Raw genomic sequence first — 20,451 nt, 5'->3', positions numbered from 1 at the left:
TTTTTTACATCATGCCTGTACTTTCTATACTCCTCTAGGCTTTCTGCAGTATTTAGTTTTCTGTGACAGTCATAAGCTTTCTTTTTCTGCTTTATCTTGCCCCGTATACTTCGAGACAACCAGGGGGCTCTAGATTTGGCAGTGCCATCCTTTTTCTTTGAGGGGACGTGTCTGCATTGTACCCGTAGAATTTCAATTTTTAGTGCCTCCCACTGGCTTGCCACTGATTTCTCCTCAAGTAGTTATGTCCAGTCCACTTTTGCTGAATCACCTCTTAGTTCTGTAAAATTTGCCTTCCCCCAATTTAAAACATTTACTCCTGATTTAACTCTGTCCTTTTCCATAATAACGCTAAAACTAACTGAATTGTGGGCACTATCACCAATATGGTCACTCACTATCACTTCACCCACTTGCCCATCTTCATTTCCCAGGACTAAATCTAGAATTGCATCCCCTCTTGTTGGGCTTGTCACGTACTGGTAAAAAAGTTCTCCTGGACACCGATCGAGAATTTTGCACCCTCTGTGCCCCTCACACTGTTTGAATCCCAGTTGATGTTAGGGTAGTTAAGTCCCCTACTATTATTGCCCTCTTATTTTTGCACTCAGAAATTTGCCGACATATTTGTTCTTCTATCTCCCTTTCGCTATTCGGAGGTCTATAATGCACTTCTAGTAGTGTGACTGCCCCTTTTTTATTTCTTAGCTCAACCCATATGGCCTCGATTGATGATCCATTTAGCATATTATCCCTTCTCACAACTGTAATTGATTCTTTAACCAATAATGCTATTCCTCCTCCTTTTTTATCACCCATTCTATCCTGCCTAAAAACTCTATATCCAGGGATATTGAGCTGCTAATTATCCCCCTCTTTAAGCCAGGTTTCCGTTATAGCAATGATATCATGCTGACATGTGTCTATCTGTGCCCTTAGCTCATCTGCTTTGTTTGTAATACTCCTTGCATTGAAGTATATACCCTTTAACCCGGCAAATTCCTGTGCTATCTCCAGCACATGTTTTCTTCCACCTCTTTATCATTGCCTGTCTCCACCCTTCTCCCACTGGGGGAACTCTGAAGCAGCACAATAGAAGAAGCACACTACACTTTCACTCAGGGAAAACATTGGGACAAAACACTCTGAACGCACCTGTACCACACACAGATTAATAAAAGTTGGGTTGACTGATACCGGAATGTGTCCTGACATTTCTTTTGGCATGACGCAGAATATGGTTGTTGGGGAGAAATAATGCAGCATTGATGGGTCTTGATGTATGGTTGGGCCTAATGACAGCGATATTGAGCACGTGGCGATGGCTTTTGCCTAGTGCAGGTATAAAGCACTTAACTAAATGATTGGTCTAATAAACCCTACCTGATAACCCTTGCTGACTGTTCTTTGCTTAGGCAAATCTACCTCATAGTTGGGTTCACCTTCTTCCTCTTCTTGCTGCTTTCTTTCTTCTTCTGCCCATTCCATGGCTATGTCCATGTGACTATGCAGAGCAAAGTTGTGCAGGACACAACTGGATTGGAGATAAAAAGCAAAAAACAACTGCAAATGCTGGAAATCTGAAATAAAATCAGAAACTGCAGGAAACACACAGCAGGTCAGTCAGCATCTGTGGGGAGAAAAGACAGGATGACGTTTTAGCCAGGGTCCTTCTTCAGGACTAAAAACTGAAAGATAAGAAAGCATTTTTATAGAATCAGATAAAAGAGTAAGACGGAAGGTAAAAAAACAAACAGGTACTCGAGCAGAGTGGAAGTTAATCGATTGAATGACCTGCAAGCTGCTTAAAAGAAAAACGGGAGATAGTTAGATGATGTAAAAGATCATCTAAGATAATAGAAAGTAGCATTGAAGAGTCTGCCTTGTACACATGTGTGGAGTAGTCAGGAAGATTCTAATGGAGTATTTAAGTTGAAAACACACCTTCCTCTGATCCTCCTCTTCCAAATCCTGTGAATACAGAGGTACATCCATAGCTCCTCTCAAATCAGCACACTAACAGCGTTCACTGTCAAACAGGAACAGATGACGGGTGCACTATAGCTTTTAGATGCTGACAAGAAGGCTACAAGAATCTTCCCTACATTGCTTTGCCCAATGACAGCAGAGAAAGAAATATACCAAAAACCATAATGTACCATTAACAGCAAAGATCCAACTGAACAGAAGAGGCCTTCCTTGCTGTGCCCGTTTTATATAGGCCTATGTAACGTTAATTCAGGCATGTGAATCGCATTATGGCGACCTCCCCTAATTTGCATTGGAATCAGGCACGCACATTAGTGAGCAGACTTCATGCTCTTGAAACACTTCCGGGTCACATTATACAGTGCTGTGTGCATGGGGTGCTCTGTAGACTTCAGGCCTCATAACGCAGGGAGCCAGTGCCTGTTGCACAGCAGCACTCTGGGGACCGAGATCACACTATCGACCCCATAGCTCATAAGAACATAGGAAATAGGAGCAGGAGTAGGCCAATCGGCCCCTCGAGCCTGCTCCGCCATTCAATAAGATCATGGCTGATCTGATCCTAACCTCAAATCTAAATTCATGTCCAATTTCCTGCCCGCTCCCCGTAACCCCTAATTCCCTTTACTTCTAGGAAACTGTCGATTTCGGTTTTAAATTTATTTAATGATGTAGCTTCCACAGCTTCCTGGGGCAGCAAATTCCACAGACCTACTACCCTCTGAGTGAAGAAGTTTCTCCTCATTTCAGTTTTGAAAGAGCAGCCCCTTATTCTAAGATTATGCTCCCTAGTTCTAGTTTCACCCATCCTTGGGAACATCCTTACCGCATCCACCCGATCAAGCCCCTTCACAATCTTGTATGTTTCAATAAGATCGCCTCTCATTCTTCTGAACTCCAATGAGTAGAGTCCCAATCTACTCAACCTCTCCTCATACGTCCGCCCCCTCATCCCCGGGATTAACCGAGTGAACCTTCTTTGTACTGCCTCGAGAGCAAGTATGTCTTTTCTTAAGTACGGAACCAAAACTGTATGCAGTATTCCAGGTGCGGTCTCACCAATACCTTATATAACTGCAGCAATACCTCCCTGTTTTTATATTCTATCCCCCTAGCAATAAACGCCAACATTCCGTTGGCCTTCTTGATCACCTGCTGCACCTGCATACTAACTTTTTGATTTTCTTGCACTGGGACCCCCAGATCCCTTTGTACTGCAGTACTTTCCAGTTTCTCGCCATTAAGATAATAACTTGCTCTCTGATTTTTCCTGCCAAAGTGCATAACCTCACATTTTCCAATATTGTATTGCATCTGCCAAATCTCCGCCCACTCACCCAGCCTGTCTATATCCCCTTGTAGGTTTTTTATGTCCTCCTCACTCTCTACTTTCCCTCCCATCTTTGTATCATCTGCAAACTTTGATATGTTACACTCGGTCCCCTCCTCTAAATCATTAATATAGATTGTAAAGAGCTGGGGACCCAGCACCGACCCCTGCGGAACACCACTGGCCACTGGTTGCCAGTCCGAGAATGAACCATTTATCCCAACTCTCTGCTTCCTGTTAGATAACCAATCCTCCACCCATGCCAGAATATTACCCCCAATCCAGTGATTCTTTATCTTGAGCAATAATCTTTTATGTGGCACCTTGTCGAATGCCTTCTGGAAGTCCAAATACACTACGTCCACTGGTTCCCCTTTATCCACCCTGTACGTTGTGTCCTCAAAGAACTCAAGCAAATTTGTCAGACATGACTTCCCCTTCGTAAAGCCATGCTGACTTTGTCCTATTAAATTATGTTTATCCAAATGTTCCGCTACTGTCTCCTTAATAACAGACTCCAAAATTTTACCCACCACAGATGTTAGGCTAACTGGTCTATAATTTCCAGCCTTCTGCCTACTACCCTTTTTAAATAACGGTGTTACATTAGCAGCTTTCCAATCTGCCGGGACCTTTGCCGAGTCCAGAGAATTTTGGAAAATTATTATCAAAGCATCCACAATCCCGACTGCCACTTCCCTCAAGACCCTAGGATGTAAGCCATCAGGTCCAGGGGATTTATCCGCCTTGAGTCCCATTAATTTACTGAGTACCAATTCCTTAGTGATTTTAATCGTATTTAGCTCCTCCCCCCCCTAGAGCCCCCTGTTTGTCCAGTGTTGGGATATTCTTAGTGTCCTCTACCGTAAAGATTGGAACAAAATATTTGTTCAGCATTTTTGCCATCTCCATGTTTCCCACCATTAATTTCCCGGTCTCATCCTCTAAGGGACCTACGTTTGCCTTAGCCACCCTTTTTCTTTTTATATAACTATAGAAACTCTTGCTATCTGTTTTTATATTTTTTGCTAATTTATTTTCATAATCTATCTTCCCTTTCTTAATCAATCCTTTAGTTACTTTTTGCTGTCTTTTGAAGACGTCCCAATCTTCTATCCTCCCACTAAGTTTGGCTACTTTATATGTCCTTGTTTTTAGTCGGATACTATCCTTAATTTCTTTACTTAGCTACGGATGGCTGTCATTTCTTTTACAACCTTTTTTCCTCAGTGGAATATATTTTTTGTTCCATCACTGCTTTATTATTTTATATCTGCAATTCTTTTGCTGTTCTGAGATGTTATTGGCAGCAGGAAATCAGGGATGACAGATTATCATTAGAAAATATATCGCATGTTACACATAATTAAAGAAAATCTGAGATAAGATTATAAATATAATTCACTTTTTTGGGCAAGTGTTGAGAGTGCTAATCCTCTTTAGCTGTCTGTGTTTACAATAGTTTTAAATACTATGTGTGTTAAGTGAAAGAGCTCACTGTGTTCAACTTACTGGGCTGCACATTGATATGTTTCAACAGTTCGGCAAAGGTTTAGGATTCCTGTGTGCACTATGTATGTATGGTGATTTCATAAACCAGTTCTTTGCAAACCAGTTTACGATTTCATTGCATTTTGCATAGAGAAAATGTTCCATCCATTGGGCCAGTTGGAGCAAGTTGAGCCTATCACCTTGCTTGTCAGAAGTAATGGGATGGCAAGAAGGAAAACAAAATGATGTTCCTTGTCTACCATAGTGTGAGCATGCCTTCAGGGCAAAAATCTAAGGAACACCACAGGCAGGGACAATAAATAATAGGAAGAAAGTTTATAGCTTGGACCCCGGTCCCGGGTAAGGTAAAAATGGCTGCAATCTGAATATCCTCAACCTGCCTTGGAGGCTGAGGGAGTCTGTCGTTTGGACCCACAAACTGTCCTGCTTTGAATGCTGTTGGAATCTGTGCAGATTTGACTGGCTACTCTCTGACTGGAGGCTGCAGTCTAGATGGCCTCAGTGTGCCTTGCTTCACTGGCACAAGAACTCTGTTGGAAGGAGCCCCATCTATTTGAACCTTCAAATTGTACATTTCACTTGTTGTACAGAATGTGTCCTATTATCTTACATTTCTTTGTATAATGTAAAACTAATTACAAGCTGAGAACAATTTCTCCTCCTCATACATTGTTTGACCTTTTGACTGGGTAAGTCAGGGGAGGAAAAGCATGCCTGCTTTCTGAAAGAGACTGCCCTGTCAATAGTTTGTGTAAAATCCTTCTGTACTTTAGTACTTGACAAAATTAATAAATTGTACTGAGTGTAAATGATAACGAAATACTTCCTTGTGCTCCCACTGCTCTAGGAGAGATATGATGGAGTTACAAATTTTGTGTCTGCATTAGATATTCTCTTGGGTTTCGCGTCGCTGGTCAGCCTTGGCTCAGTGGCAGCACCCTCGCCTCTGAGTCAGAAGGTTGTGGGTTCAAGTCTCATACCAGGGACTTGAGCGCATAATCTAGGCTGACACAAGTACTCTTCCCTTCTTGGTTTTCGGAATTTTGTTATCCCCTACTCGTGTAGGTAGGTGTCAGTTTTGGCTGGGGTTGGTTGGTTTTATGTGTCCACCCTCTGGTGCCTCGATCAAGTGGACATTCTTCAAATATGAACCTACTGAACGAAGGTAAGCAAGCTATCTCCGCTGTGGCGCGCACACACGCATACACCTCTCCTCTCCCAATCCAGTGGTGCTGAGGCCAATTGCATTGCCCCACCTGTCGTGAGCTGAAATCAGCTTACTCAGTCTGATCGCATGTTGAACTGGGGACCTTCTCAGTCTATATGGTTTAATCCCACTTCATGGCAGTGGATCTGCCCATTGAGCCATCAGGGGAACTAGTGAAACTATTTTATTTCTGACCATGATTCAGAGTAATTCATACAATGGTCAACTGCAGCTAGGGGCAAACTAGAAATGATGGGGCAATTGCAACCACTGATATGACAGCAAGCACCCAGAGATAGTTAATCTTTCTGAGCCTTGCGCCAAAGGCTGAGGTCACTATTGCACACTTGAGGTAACTTCTGAAGCCCCATGGGGGCAACAGTTTCCACCGTGACCCGGAAAATAGTGTTAACACTTGTTTTACTGAACCTCTGGACTAAAATTATTTCAATAACAGGGCTTATTTCTATCTGGTTTGGACAGCCTACACTCATGCTCGGGGACTTTAACAGAGCTTCTACTATTCCTCTCGCTGACACCAATTAGCAAGTGATGGAGAGAACTCTTCTATTGCATATGAAGGCTTTTCCTCCAATCATGCTTGATGTTTCAAGCCAAAACATACAATATGTGGCATAAAGGAATCTCTGTAATAAGTACTCCATCATATTTATACACACACTATCAGGGATTACCAGGGGGTCTTTCACTTTCTTTCTACGGTCGATTGATTTTTCCATTTTGTTAGCCCTTTCTCTTGCTCCATAACATGTTTACTCATACTTCACGTGCTTACATTTAAGTAAATGATTTACCAGTTTAAATTACTAGGCTCCCTGGATAAAACCGTTCTGCTTGACTTAGGATCTGCATTCTTCAGAGTTTTGAAGCTCTCATTTACAAGCACAATTTCTAAGTTCAAAAACCAACATTTTAAAAATAACTTTTAGCCAGAGCCTGAATGATTGATTCTGTAATATCATACAATGCTACTCAACATGTTTCCAATAATTAAAATAAATATTTTCTAGTGCCGTTGAAGGCTGTTTTTGCCTCCAAGGAGAAAGTGTTGATCAACAACGATCTTAATATTCATTTTGTAAGTTTAATAAGAGTCGTGTGAGCCTGGAGCAGAAATGTAGCAGTTGCATTATTTAGACTCCCTTCGGAGCTTTGTCACATAAGAGCTCTGTATGGGTAAGTGGCAGAGGCTCCTGGGAACTTAGCCTCTTAAATTAAAAAGTTCAATCGATAATTTACTTGTTATGGAAAATCCTGCTGTAGTGGAAAATGGCGATCTGCAATGCAATGTGAATGGAAGGAGCATACACTCAAGAGATTTTCGATATATCTGTAAGGGTGACTATTACAAAGATTCTGTCTGTCTACGTACACCTCAGCCTGTAACTTGCTCATACAAACATGTAGCGTGTGTGCATCAACTCCTTCATCCACCATTTTAATGGACAAATGTAAGGAATCTTACAACACCAGGTTATAGTCCAACAGTTTTATTTGAAAATCACAAGCTTTCGGAGCTTACCTCCTTCATCGCTCACCTGACGAAGGAGGTAAGCTCCGAAAGCCTGTGATTTTCAAATAAAACTGTTGGACTATAACCTGGTGTTGTAAGATTCCTTACATTTGTCCACCCCAGTCCATCACTGGCATCTCCACATCATCACCATTTTAATGGAGGCAGCAACCTATTTAAAATAAACAAGTTAATGCCTCTGTTAAAATAGTGGACAGAGGAATTTGATATGAATGCTATAAAGATTTCAGTCACCCCTCCTAATGTCTCCCTCGGTAGCTTTGTGTCCGTTTCCTTGTCTATTTCCATTTGTGAAACGCGGTAGAATTTTTTTAAACATTAAAATGCAAGTTGTTGTTGGCTCAATAATATTGCATAGTGAAAGTTTCAAGCACTTGAATCTGTAAGTCAAATGTCACAGCTACTCCTATAACCCACAGAACCAGCAGTTACACATAGAAGGAGCCCATTTGACCCATTTTGTCTCTTTTCTAGATCAAACCAAAATTAATCCGACTGCCCTGGTCTCCCCATAGCTCTGTACCTTCCTTTGCTTCAAATATTCCCTTAAAAGATGCAATGGTCTTTACCTTAACCACTCCCTGTGGTAAAGCACTTTATGCTCCAACAACTCTTTTTTGTAAAGAAATTTCTCCTAACCTCTCTCCTCACTCTCAGTGACAATTTTTAATTGATGACCCCTTGTCCCTGACTCACAAGCAATGGAAACTGTATCAAAACCCTTCATAATTTTAAAAACCTCCATTAAATTTCCTCTTAGTCTTCTCTACTCCAGTGTAAATAATCCCTGTATACAGTCTTTCCTCGTAACTACATTTTCTCATCCCTACATCATCATGGTGCATCTGTGCTATAATCTCTATGGCTTTAATGTCCTTTATATAATGGGCTTATAAAAGCACACATAGTTCTTTGACTGTGGCCAAGCCATTGATTTGTACAAATTTAGCACTGCTTCTTTACTCTTTTATTCCCCATTCACAAAACCCAAAATGCCGGTGACCTTTTTTTTTATGGCTTTATCTACCTGCACTCAGACTTTAAGGAAATTATGTATTTGAATCCCTGGGTCTCTCTGTTCATCCACATCTTGCAGCACCTTAGAAACATAGAAAATAGAAGCAGGAGTAGGCCATTCGGCCCTTTGAGCCTGCTCCGCCATTCAATATGATCATGGCTGATCCTCTATCTCAATACCATATTCCCACTCTCTCCCCATATCCCTTGATGCCTTTTGTGTCCAGAAATCTATCCAGCTCCATCTTAAACATATTCAGTGACTTGGCCTCCACAGTCTTCTGTGGTAGAGAATTCCACAGGTTCACCACCCTCTGAGTGAAGAAATTTCTCCTCATCTCAGTCCTAAATGTCCTACCCCGTATCCTGAGACCGTGACCCTTCGTTCTGGACCCCCCCAGCCAGGGGAAACATCCTCCCTGCATCCAGTCTGTCTTGCCCTGTCAGAATTTTATATGTTTCAATGAGATCCCCTCTCATTCTTCTAAACTCGAGTGAATACAGGCTGAGTCGACCCAATCTCTCCTCATACGACAGTCCTGCCATCCCAGGAATCAGTCTGGTGAACCTTAGCTGCACTCCCTCTATGGCAAGTATATCCTTTCTTTGGTAAGGAGACCAAAACTGTACACAATACTCCAGATGTGGTCTCACCAAGGCCCTGTATAACTGCAGTAAGACATCCTTGCTTCTATACTCAAATCCTCTTGCAATGAAGGCCAACATACCATTTGCCTTCCTAACTGCTTGCTGCATCTGCATGTTTGCTTTCAGTGACTGGTGTACAAGGACACCCAGGTCCCTTTGTACATCAACATTCCCCAATCTATCATCATTTAAATAATACTCTGCCTTTCTGTTTTTCCTTCCGAAGTGGATAACTTCACATTTATCCACATTATACTGCATCTGCCATGTATTTGCCCACTATCTCAACTTGTCTAAATCGCCTTGAAGCCTCTTTGCATCCTCTTCACAACTCACGATCTCACCTAGTTTTGTGTTGTCAGCAAACTTGGAAATATTACATTCGGTTCCCTCATCCAAATCATTGGTATATATTGTGAATAGCTGGGGCCCAAGCACTGATCCCTGTGGTACCCCACTAGGCACCGCCTGCCACCCCGAAAAAGACCCATTTATTCCTACTCTCTCTTTCCTCTCTGTTAATCAATTTTCAATGCATGCCAGTATATTACCACCAATCCCATGTGCTTTAATTTTGCACACTAACTTCTTATGTGGGACTTTATCAAAAGCCTTCTGAAAATCCAAATAAACCACATCCACTGGTTCTCCCTTATCTATTCTACCAGTTACATTCTCAAAAAAACTCCAGTAGGTTTGTCAAACATGATTTCCCTTTCATAAATCCATGTTGACTTTGTCTAATCCCATTGATATTTTCTAAATGTCCTGTTATCAGATCCTTTATAATAGACTCTAGCATTTTCCCTACTACTTTTTCTGGCAACATTATATGGCTCCTCTTTGGATCTAATACTATCCTTAATTTCTTTTGTTAGCCATTGCTGGGCCGCTTTTCCTTTTGTGTTTTTGCGGCAGAAAGGAATGTTACTGCTGAGTGTATACTCCCCATTCCTTGTTTTTCCACAAAATATATTAAGTCAAACTTCTTCACATTGAATTGCATCTGCCACCTGTCTGCTCATTCTGTTAACCCATCTAAGTCCTCCTGAAGTCTTTTACAATATTCTCCTCACCCGTTTGCTAAACCCTCTATTTTTGTGTCTTCAGCGAGTTGTAATACTGCAGAATAATAGTAATGAAAACTTCAACAGGTTTTTAAATTATTCCCTCTTCCTCCTGGCTCCATCAACTGCTAATGCTGCAGTTGTCAATAACAATGAAAAGATTGCCGTGTGCACAAGCACAGGGCCAGGAGTTCTGATATCTACCAGACAGCTACCTGAATCACTGCAGTCCCCTATGGCTGCTAGGCTAGCAACAGTTCCTCGTTGCTCCAGTTAAATTGCTGCAGTGCCCCAGGCTGGCACTGACTCCTCACTGATTATGCTGCAGTGTCCAGAGTACTGATCCGACACTGGCACCTCACTGCTTTAATTACTGATGTTGCTGCAGTGTCCTGAGCACTGGGCTGGCACTGGTTCTTCACTGATGTTGCTGCAGTGCCCCAAGTACTGGGCTGGCACTGCCTCCTTACTGCTGTAATCACTGGAGTGGCTGCAGTGCCCTGTGGTAGTGGGCTGGCACAGTCTTCTCACTGAGGTTTCTGCAGTGCCCCGAGTACTGGGCTGGCACTGGTTCCTCACTGCTCTAATTACTGGAGTTTCTACAGTGCCCTGTGATACTGGGCTGGCACTGGCTTCTCACTGATGTTGCTGCAGTGCCCTATACACTGGAATGGCACTGGCTCTTCACCGATGTTTCTGCACTCCCCTGTGATACAGACTTGTCAATGCTATCTTTGCTGTTCTGGGCAATGGAATTATTAGATGAAGCTCTGAAATAATGCACTAAGGTGAGATTCTAACTCTGATCTATTTAAAGATTTTAAATTAACATAACTCTGATTCATGGATAACTTAAACTTTAGAATATAACCTTTATTTTAAAAAAATCAATTATAATATTCTCCCATTGTTTAATAGTTCCTTTTTGTTATACAGATTGTTCTTTATGGCTCCATCCTTCCCCACAGTAATTACCAACTGATTATTCTAAGCAGTTTAAAGACTGCAGATTAATGTTTTGTTTAATATAAGTGACAGTGGAAAAAGATTGCCAAGGAAAGTTGTTCCTTCTCGTGACTAATTATATTTATTTTGTATCTATTCACTTCTTTCCTCTTTCTAAATCCGATTAGTGTCAACTCCATTAAACATATGTGAACACTCTCAGTTTCCTTACTGGAGTGATTGTACTTACTTCAAGTAGGCTGTGAGTGTATGGCTCAGCACTAATGAAGGTTCCTACCTTATGGGCTGGCACTGTTTTTGATGAATTTTGGTGCTGATCCAGATGAAGGATGTCAGCGTTGGGAGCACTAACACATTTCCACTTTGGGCGTCCAGTATCAGCATCAAGCACTCCCAGACTACATATTGCACAGCTAGCTGAAATTATACAACATAAGAATTTTTATGATCAGAGAAAGGCCATTGGGCCAAACAAACCAATCCATCTTTAAATTATCTCAACCCCTACCCATCTTCTTGCTAAATCCCTCTTTCCTGCAACACATCAAATTGTCTCGACTCCATTTATAACGTCGCTTCAATGTCCTTCCCTGGTAACTTATTCCATAACTCTATTACCCTCTTGGTGAAAAAGTATCACCTGGCTTCCCATCCTACTCTTAATTCCACATTTTTGACTTGTGTCCCCTGGGATTTAAACCAGTCACCAGTGAACAATTTGCCTGGGTCAATTTTGCCAATTCCCTTCATAATCTTGAAAACTTCAATTGTACCACTTTGAAGTCTCCAATTTTTTTCAAAGAAAACAACAGTGACTACTACACTTCAAAAGTACTCCATTGGCTATAAGGCTCTTTGGGAGGTCCTGAGGTCATGAAAGGCACTATATAAATGCAAGTCTTTGTTAGATTTTTTTTTGACTGTTGTAAGCAGTTTGCAATCCTCCCCACCAGCTTTTCCTTTCTGCACTCCACCCAGGCCTTGTTCAATGCCCAGGCAGTAAAGACAAAAATCTAATCCCAGGAGTCTTCTTTGGTGCCCCCTCTATATCTCTGAAGGGCATTAATAGTATACATAGCATCAGAATCAGCCTGATATTTTCAACACACAATTGCCAAAAGGGCAACATAGTTATAACCAGTGCGAAACAGGAACTTATGGGATAAATTCTGCAATCCCTTGCTTGATTGAATGTGCTCATAGGGAACATGGGTTGCTGACAGGGCTACACCACTGTGGTCTTGATTCTCTGTATCAAAATTGTAAACATGGAACTTTCAGAAACATCTGTTGGAGGAAATCTTCATGAACCGGCAAGCAGACCTAAGTTTTTAATCACCCATTTTGGGCGGAGGGGAGGCAGGTGACTGGGAGCCAGTATCCAGCCTTCCCTAGCACTCCCTGAACTTTCTGCCGGATGTAACAATTGTTGAATATGCTCACCCAGGTTTGGGTGGGCACATTCAAATAATAGGTAATAATGGGAATATATTAGTGTCATCCAGTGTTGCTAAGGTAGTAGAGAGGGCTTTTAAAAATTAAAGGGTCGCATTGTCTAGCGCAATCGATCACAGAACAGTCCTGACAATACATTGAAAGCTTTTTTGTTTTATTTTCAGCTGGCACCACTGGCCACGCTAGTGTGTGGCAGGCCCTGCAGCCATTTCATCCCCCCACCTGAGGCGGGGAAACAAGTGGCAATGGAAATACTGCCAGGAAACCCATCAACAATATGCAAATCAGCAAGACCCCATCAGGATCAGGGCACAGGGAGACAGGCAGATGCAAATTCTGCCCGATCAGAAAATCCCAAGCAATTCTGCCTCCATCATGAATTATCTTAAGTTGAATTGTATCAGAATGTTTGCAAGCTTAAAGGCTTTTTTAGTTAGTGATTGGAATGTTTTAGGAAACAAAGAATGAAGAGACAAACATCTTTCTACACAGCACAATGGAATAAAAAGTCAAATATTGTGTTTTGACCTACAGCAGGTTTAATCTGCCCCTTATAGGCTGGGGGGAAGAAGGGTTGCTGTCTCCTTAATGGTTAATCTCTAGTTGAATGCAGTCTGTTATTACCCTGCTGACTAGCTCCTGCTGCAAGCTCCAACACAAACTTCATTTCAAGGTTTGTGCACTTAGACAATGGGAAATTTATCTAGGTTTCTCGTTGCCTTGGTAACACGTATTTGTTTGCCTGTCTAAATTCAACAGAAAGCATCTGTCATTATTCATACACCACTTCTGTAAAGGGATGGAGAATGCATAAATACTGGCTGCTACAAATCAATTGAGCTTAGGCCTGCCCCTCTGCTGCATGCTTGTTACATTTGTGAGCATCCACTAACGTCTCACAATAATACCAGTCTGTTACACTGGGCACTGTTGTCAGTTTGATCCTATTATTGAAAAAATTTGTAACAAAAAAAAAATCAGGAAGATAGCTTTTATTTGACCTTCACCTTTAACTAAAAATACAACATTATTATTTAAAAAGATTGGCTGACATTTTGGGTATAGGGCTTGCTGAACATTATTCTATCGTTCTTTTGTTTTCATTATGTTGATGGACCGCCAGTGTTTTTATTTCACGTTTTCAGCAGCTTCTTTTTGTCAACTGTTTTATTTTCTCCTGTTCCCCCTTCCTACAGCCTCTCTACTCCACATACTTTCAATAGAGACCTACTCCCAAGGCTACACTGCCATTTTATTATAGGCAGCTATTAGATGGAGCATGATAGCAGCCTAGGCTGACTACCTCTCCATTTCCCTCCTATGCATTGGTGGTTACTTCAATAGGACTTTATTGTGCTCTGTACATTTTACATATTGTAAACTGTACCACATATAGGATCACACAACACTCACAGATACATATATATCTGGCTCTCTATATATAGCCTATATGTAGAAACATAGAATTTTACAATGCAGGTGGCCATCTGGCCCATCATGCCTGTACTAGCACTAGGAAAGGACTATCCATTTCGTCTCACTCCCCTGACCTTTCCGCAGCAAGGGATAATTTGAACTGGATATGCTTATGTAATTCAGTACCCATTTTAAAGGTGTACATTCTGTCACTTTTTTAATATTCCATTATAAATTCCTAGAATCACATTATAATGGAAACTGCCAATGTAAACTTGTCATGTTCTAATTACACCCTCCCAGCAGTGATGGCACCGCAGCACTCCATTGGCAGGAGGGTGTAATTACAGCATTATGGGTTAACAAAGCAGTTTCTTCTAAATATGCACCTGGGAATCCATAATGGAAATCAATGACAGGAATTGTGCATATAGCTATAGGATTTTTCAATATTATAGATAATTGGTAGATACTTACACTGCACCTGGTCCTACATCGCGACGACACAGTTTAGGGTTAGAGTTAATATTTTATTATTGACATCGTCACTAGACGCGTCCAGCTGAAAAAGAAATGTGGTCGCGACCTTTAATCACACAGCTGGCAGAGCACCCGATTATTACCATTTGCCTGTGCCACCTGCGCATCTCCTCGGCAGCCGCACCAGAACTTACCGCCAAATTACCGCCGGCCGGATATCAGCGCGGTATATTATCATTCCTGGTTTTTAATTGGGTAGTATAGCTGTCGATCACTTTCATGTAATCCAATCCTACCATGAGTCAGTGCTTGGACTCCCACCCTCTGCATTCTGATTGGTTGGTTCCGACTGCGCATGCCGAGTTGCTGAGGGCGGGGTTGGCGCGCGAGGCGTTCGGCGGCCAGGTGAGCGCGCGCGGAAACCGTTAGCCTGAGGCCTGCGATCTGGCGCCTGCAGCTGGCTCTGTGCTTCCACTCGGGTCTCCGGCTGCCCCTTCTCTCTGATTGTATATTTGATTTTTGCATTCTCCGTACAGGGCCTGTTTCCCGCCTTTAACTGCTCTGCTCATGGTATTGAACTGAGGCATTTTTTACCTCAACCATTCCCCCCCTCCCTCCTCGCGGTGATCGTCTATTTGTGCCGTCTAGTTTCTGACTCACCGACCAGTGAGGATAGTTTCCCAGATTTACCTTATCAGAACCCCTTAGAATTTTGAACACCTCTATCAGATCTTATTGTAACCTTTGTTCTAATTAAAACAGCCTCAATGTCAGCATATTGTACTATAAAGCTTTAAAATTTTGTACAGCATAATTGGCTTCAATATGAGTGAACGATTGATGGATAATCATTGCAGGGAACTTAGGATTTGTATTCATTTTGTTCGTGTGGTCCTGATCATCTGGAGTTATCTCAATTTATACAGAATCTGAAACAACTCTTTTGATAGTTCATTGGAAACATGTGCAGAATAATGTGGTATTGAACAATTTAATCTAGGTCTGTATTCATTTAGCCAACCTCAGATGAGGCAGCTCTGCTTCCCTAAACTAGAGATGTTAAAAATTGGCCAGTGTTTCCCAGTGACTCAAACTTCGTTCCCTAGCCACCGACTCCATCCCTCTCCTCGGCCACTATCTGAGGCTGAACCAGACCGTTGGCAACCTTGGTGTCCTATTTGACCCTGACCTGAGCTTCCGACCCCATATGCTGTTCATCATCAAGGCCGTCTACCTTCATAACGTTGCTAGTCTCCGTCCCTTCCTCAGCTCAACTGCTCCTGAAACCCTCTTCCACGCCTTTGTTGTCTCTAGACTTGACTATTCCAATGGTCTACTGGCCGGCCTTCCACCTTGCACTCTCCATAAACTTGAGTTCATCCAACACTTTGCTGTTTGTATCCTAACTCGCACCAAGTAAGAACATAAGAAATAGGAGCAGGAATCGGCCATAAGGCACCTCGAGCCTGCTCCACCATTCAATCAGATCATGGTTGATTTTCAACCTTAACTCTACTTTCCTGCCTGATCCCTATATCCCTTGATTTCCCCTAGAGTCCAAAAATCCATCTATCTCCGCCTTGAATGTATTCAGTGACTCAGCATCCACAGCCCTCTGGGATAGAGAATTCCAAAGATTCACAACCCTCTGAGTGAAGAAATTCCTCCTCATCTCAGTCTTAAATGGCTGACCCCTTATCTTATGACTATGCCCTCTAGCTGTAGACCTTCCAGCCTGGGGAAACAACCTCTCAGCCTCTATCTTGTCAAGCCCCCTCAGAATCTTATGTTTCAATGAGATCACCTCTCTTTCTTCTAAACACCAGAGACTATAGGCCCATTCTACTCAACCTCTCCTTATGGAACAACCCTCTCATCCTAGCAGTCAATCTAGTGAACCTTTGTTGCACCGCCTCTAAGGTAGGTTTATCCTTAGATAAGATTTGCCAAAACTGTATGCAGTTCTCCAGGTGAGGTCTTACCAAAGCCATGTATACTACCTCTCCACCTTTAACAAGCTCCTTAAAACCTACCTCTTTGACTGTCCTAATATCTCATGTTGCTCAGTGTCAAATTGTTTGATAATGCTGCTGTGAAGCACCTTGGGATGTTTTACTGTGTTAAAGGCGCTATGTAATGCAAGTTGTTGTTATAGGGATGCTCACTGCCAGGTTACATATAAGCAATGACCACGTAGGTGAGGTATTGCAGGTCTGCTTTAACTTGTGTTTTTTTTAATATAAAGGGGGTATAAATGAGATCTGAACATGTGGACTTGCTTTGGACTCATGCTGGAAATGTTTGTAGTGTCGACAATGACCTGATCTGTTTGGACAGGGCTAGTTTTAGTGTACTGGGATTCTGTCACATAGGCATCACAATTCTGTTTCAGTTCTTTGTTTTGCGCTGCAGTTTATTTTCATTCTCCACTGCATCAGTATAGCACAAGGTCAGTCAGTTGTGAGCAAAGTGTGGAGAAAGCAATTCTAGTCTCATTATGAACCTGCTACAGAGGTGCAGGTGAAGCATTGTTAGCCTCTTTAATTTGATTACACATTCGAAATGCCAGTTTCTTCATGACAGGTTTAAACGGATTGTGTTGGTCCATGAGGTGCAGCATCTACTTGCTTTCCTTTCACATTCTAACAATAGTGGGTATAAACAGGGCGATTTAGCTATCAACTATTCTTCTAGGCATCTCCAGATAGTTGTGGTTGTCTCACATTACCTCTGCACTGATTAATGTTTGTTTTGATTGCTATCTCAATAGCAAGGCCACATTATGAATGTAGTATTGGGGAGACTCATACATTCATAGGACATGGGAGCTGGGAAATGGTGCTGACATTTTAAATCCAATTGTTTAATCATTTAAAAAAAAAGTATATGGTGACAATAATTAATTTGCTAACTACTTAACAGAAACTTCAAAAAAGTGACATTGAATGACCATGCTTGGAAGTTATGTTGAAAACGGTTGGGAGCAGAAATCGTGTATGATTAGTGATCAACCATGTGGCAGATGTGCGTGTGGCCTGGGTAGAACCAGGGAGACTGCAGGGAATATTAACACTTGCATACAGTCAGTCAAGGATTCCACATGAATGTGACCATAGTGGATGTGTAAATTTTTGTGTTTTTTTTCCCCTGTTTGTTCAATATGTTTAATCATAGTATCATATCATGGTAGGTACCGCACAGGAGGCCATTGTGCCCGTGCTAAGTCTTTGAAAGAGCTATCCAATTAGTCCCATTCCCCTGCTCTTTCCCCATAACCCTGTTAAATTTTTTCCCTTGGAGTATTTATCCAGTTCCCTTTTGAAAGATACTATTGAATCTGCTTCCACCACCCTTTCAGGCAGTGCATTCAAGACTATTACAACTCGCTGCATTAAAAAAATGTTTCCTCGTGTCACTCTTTTGCCGATCACCTTAAATCTGTGTCCTCTGGTTAACAACCCATCTGCCACTGGAAACAGTTTCTCCTTGTTTACTCTGTCAAAACTGTTCATGATTTTGAACACCCCTATCAAACCATCTTTGTTCTAAGGAGAACAATCCCAGCTTCTCCAATCTCTGCACATAACTGAAGTCCCTCATCCCTTATACATTGCTAGTAAATCTCTTCTGCATCCTCTCTAAGGCCTTGACATCGTCCTGAAGTGTGGTGCCCAGAATTGAACACAATACTCGAGCTGAGGCCTAATCTGTGTTTTCTAAAGGTTTAGCATAGCTTCCTTGCTTTTGTACTCTATGCCTCTTTTAATAAAGCCCAGGATCCCATATGCTTTTTTAACAGCCTTCTCGACTTTCCTACTACCTTCAGATTTTGGTCTGTGCATCCCCAGTCTCTCTGTTCCTGCACCCCCTTTAAAATTGTACCATTTAGTTTATATTGCCTCTCCTCATTCTTCCTACCAAAATGCATCACTTCATACTTCTCTCTGTTAAATTTCATCTGCCATGTGTCTGCCCATTTCACCAGTCTGTCTATGTCGTCCTGAAGTCTATTGTTAACCTCCACATTGTTTACTATATTTCTGAGTTTTATGTCATCTGCAAACTTTGAAGTTATACCCTCATTACCCAAGTCCAGGTCATTAATATATATCAAAAAGAGCAGTGATCCTAATACTGACCCCGGGGGAACACCACTGTATACTTCCCTTCAGACTAAAAATCAACCGTTCACCACTACTCTCTGGTTCCTGTCCCTTAGCCAATTTTGTATCCATGCTGCCACTGTCCCTTTAATCCCATGGGCTTTAATTTTACCAACAAGTTTATTATGTAGTACTTTATCGAATGCCAATATACACAATATCAACCGCATTACCCTCATCAATCCTGTCCGTTACTTCATCAAAGAACTCCAAATCAAGTTAGTCAAACATGATTTCCCTTTAATAAATCCGTGCTGATTTTCATTTATTAGCCCATACTTTTCCAAGTGTCAATTTATTATGTCCTGGATTATTGTCTCTAAAAGTTTCCTCACCACCGATGTTCGGCTGACTGGCCTGTAATTGCTGAGTTTATCCCTCTCCCCTTTTTTGAACAGGGGTGTAACATTTGCAGTCCTGCACCATCTCAATATCGAAGGAGGATTGGAAGATTGTGGCTAGAGCATCCGCAATTTCCACTCTTACTTCCCTCAGTAACCTTGGATGCATCCCATCTGGACCAGGTGACTTTTTTACTTTGAGTACTGCCAACCTTTTAAGTGCCTTCTCTATCTATTTTTATCCAATATCACTACCACCTCTTTATTGCTAGATTGGCAGCATCCTCTTCTCTAGTGAAGATGGAAGAGAAGTATTCATTTAGTGTCTCAGCCATGCCCTCTGCCTCCACAAGAAGATCTCCTTTTTTGTCTCTAATCGGTCCCACGCTTCCTTTGACTGTCCTTTTACTATTTATATGTTTCTAAAAGACTTTTGGGTTCCCTTTTATGTTAGCCGCCAATCTATTCTCATACTCTCTCTTTGCCCCTCTTATTCCCTTTGTTTAGATCTCCTCTGTACTTGCTGTAATCAGCATGGTTCTGTATTGTATTATGAACTGTACATTTGTCATAAGCCTCCTTTTTCTGTTTTATTTTAATCTCTATATCTTTAGTCATCTAGGGAGCTCTAGCTTTGGATGCCCTTCCTTCCCCCTCATAGGGATGTGTCTACTCTGTACCTGAACCAACCCCTCCTTGGAGTTAATTCAAGAATTGATTTGAACACAATCTGATATATAGTGTTTTTTTTATTAATGAGGTAAAACAATAACTTGGTTGATTCAGTGGTGGTGCTTTGCTTTGGCATACCAGAAGGTAGAGAGTGTCCTTGATGGCTTGTGAAATAGAGCATTGCTGGTGGCCTGGAAGAAGGCCACACAAATGCTTTCTTGCATATAGAGACACAAGGCCTGGAAAAATCTGCAAGGGATTTTTTAAATACATGTAGCATAAATTCTGTTGTGCTGATCACAGTAAGTCAGAGGATGTATTATTTTAAAAGGCCAGGAAGATTATGCAATTTAAAGTGTTGGTGTGTTTTCTATTAAGTAAACACTGGATGAATTCACACAGATCAGTTAAGAGGCTGCATGTATTCTGGCTCTGGTATTTTTATTCCTGAAGAATTTCTTTATTTCTTTATACTTTTGAAGTTTGACTCAAATTTGAGCGTGACATTTGAAGTGTGATCAACAAAAATGCACAGTACGGTAGCCTAGTGGTTACTGGACTAGCAACCCAGAGGTAATTTGTGACTGGCACAGAAAAGAAATTACCATGCTGGATTGTTGTAAAAACCCAATT

At 41.7% G+C, this 20,451-nt stretch overlaps 1 long non-coding RNA gene across 1 annotated transcript in view; it reads right to left on the bottom strand.

Annotated features, from left to right (window-relative positions):
- LOC137301281 (uncharacterized) overlaps window positions 1-14,806 on the bottom strand; it is a 42,828-nt gene extending 28,022 nt beyond the window's left edge. The window contains exons 1-2 of the long non-coding RNA XR_010958255.1: window positions 14,640-14,806; window positions 11,569-11,708 (exon numbers count right to left, since the gene is read on the bottom strand). This is a non-coding gene — a long non-coding RNA (uncharacterized lncRNA). The remainder of the gene's footprint in view (window positions 1-11,568; window positions 11,709-14,639) is intronic.
- Between the last annotated feature and the right edge of the window lie 5,645 nt (window positions 14,807-20,451).

Source organism: Heptranchias perlo, chromosome 33 (assembly GCF_035084215.1).
Source record: "Heptranchias perlo isolate sHepPer1 chromosome 33, sHepPer1.hap1, whole genome shotgun sequence".
Lineage (NCBI taxonomy): Eukaryota > Metazoa > Chordata > Chondrichthyes > Hexanchiformes > Hexanchidae > Heptranchias > Heptranchias perlo.
Note: the sequence above shows the minus strand (reverse complement) of the source record. Positions and strands in the feature narration are given on the sequence as shown.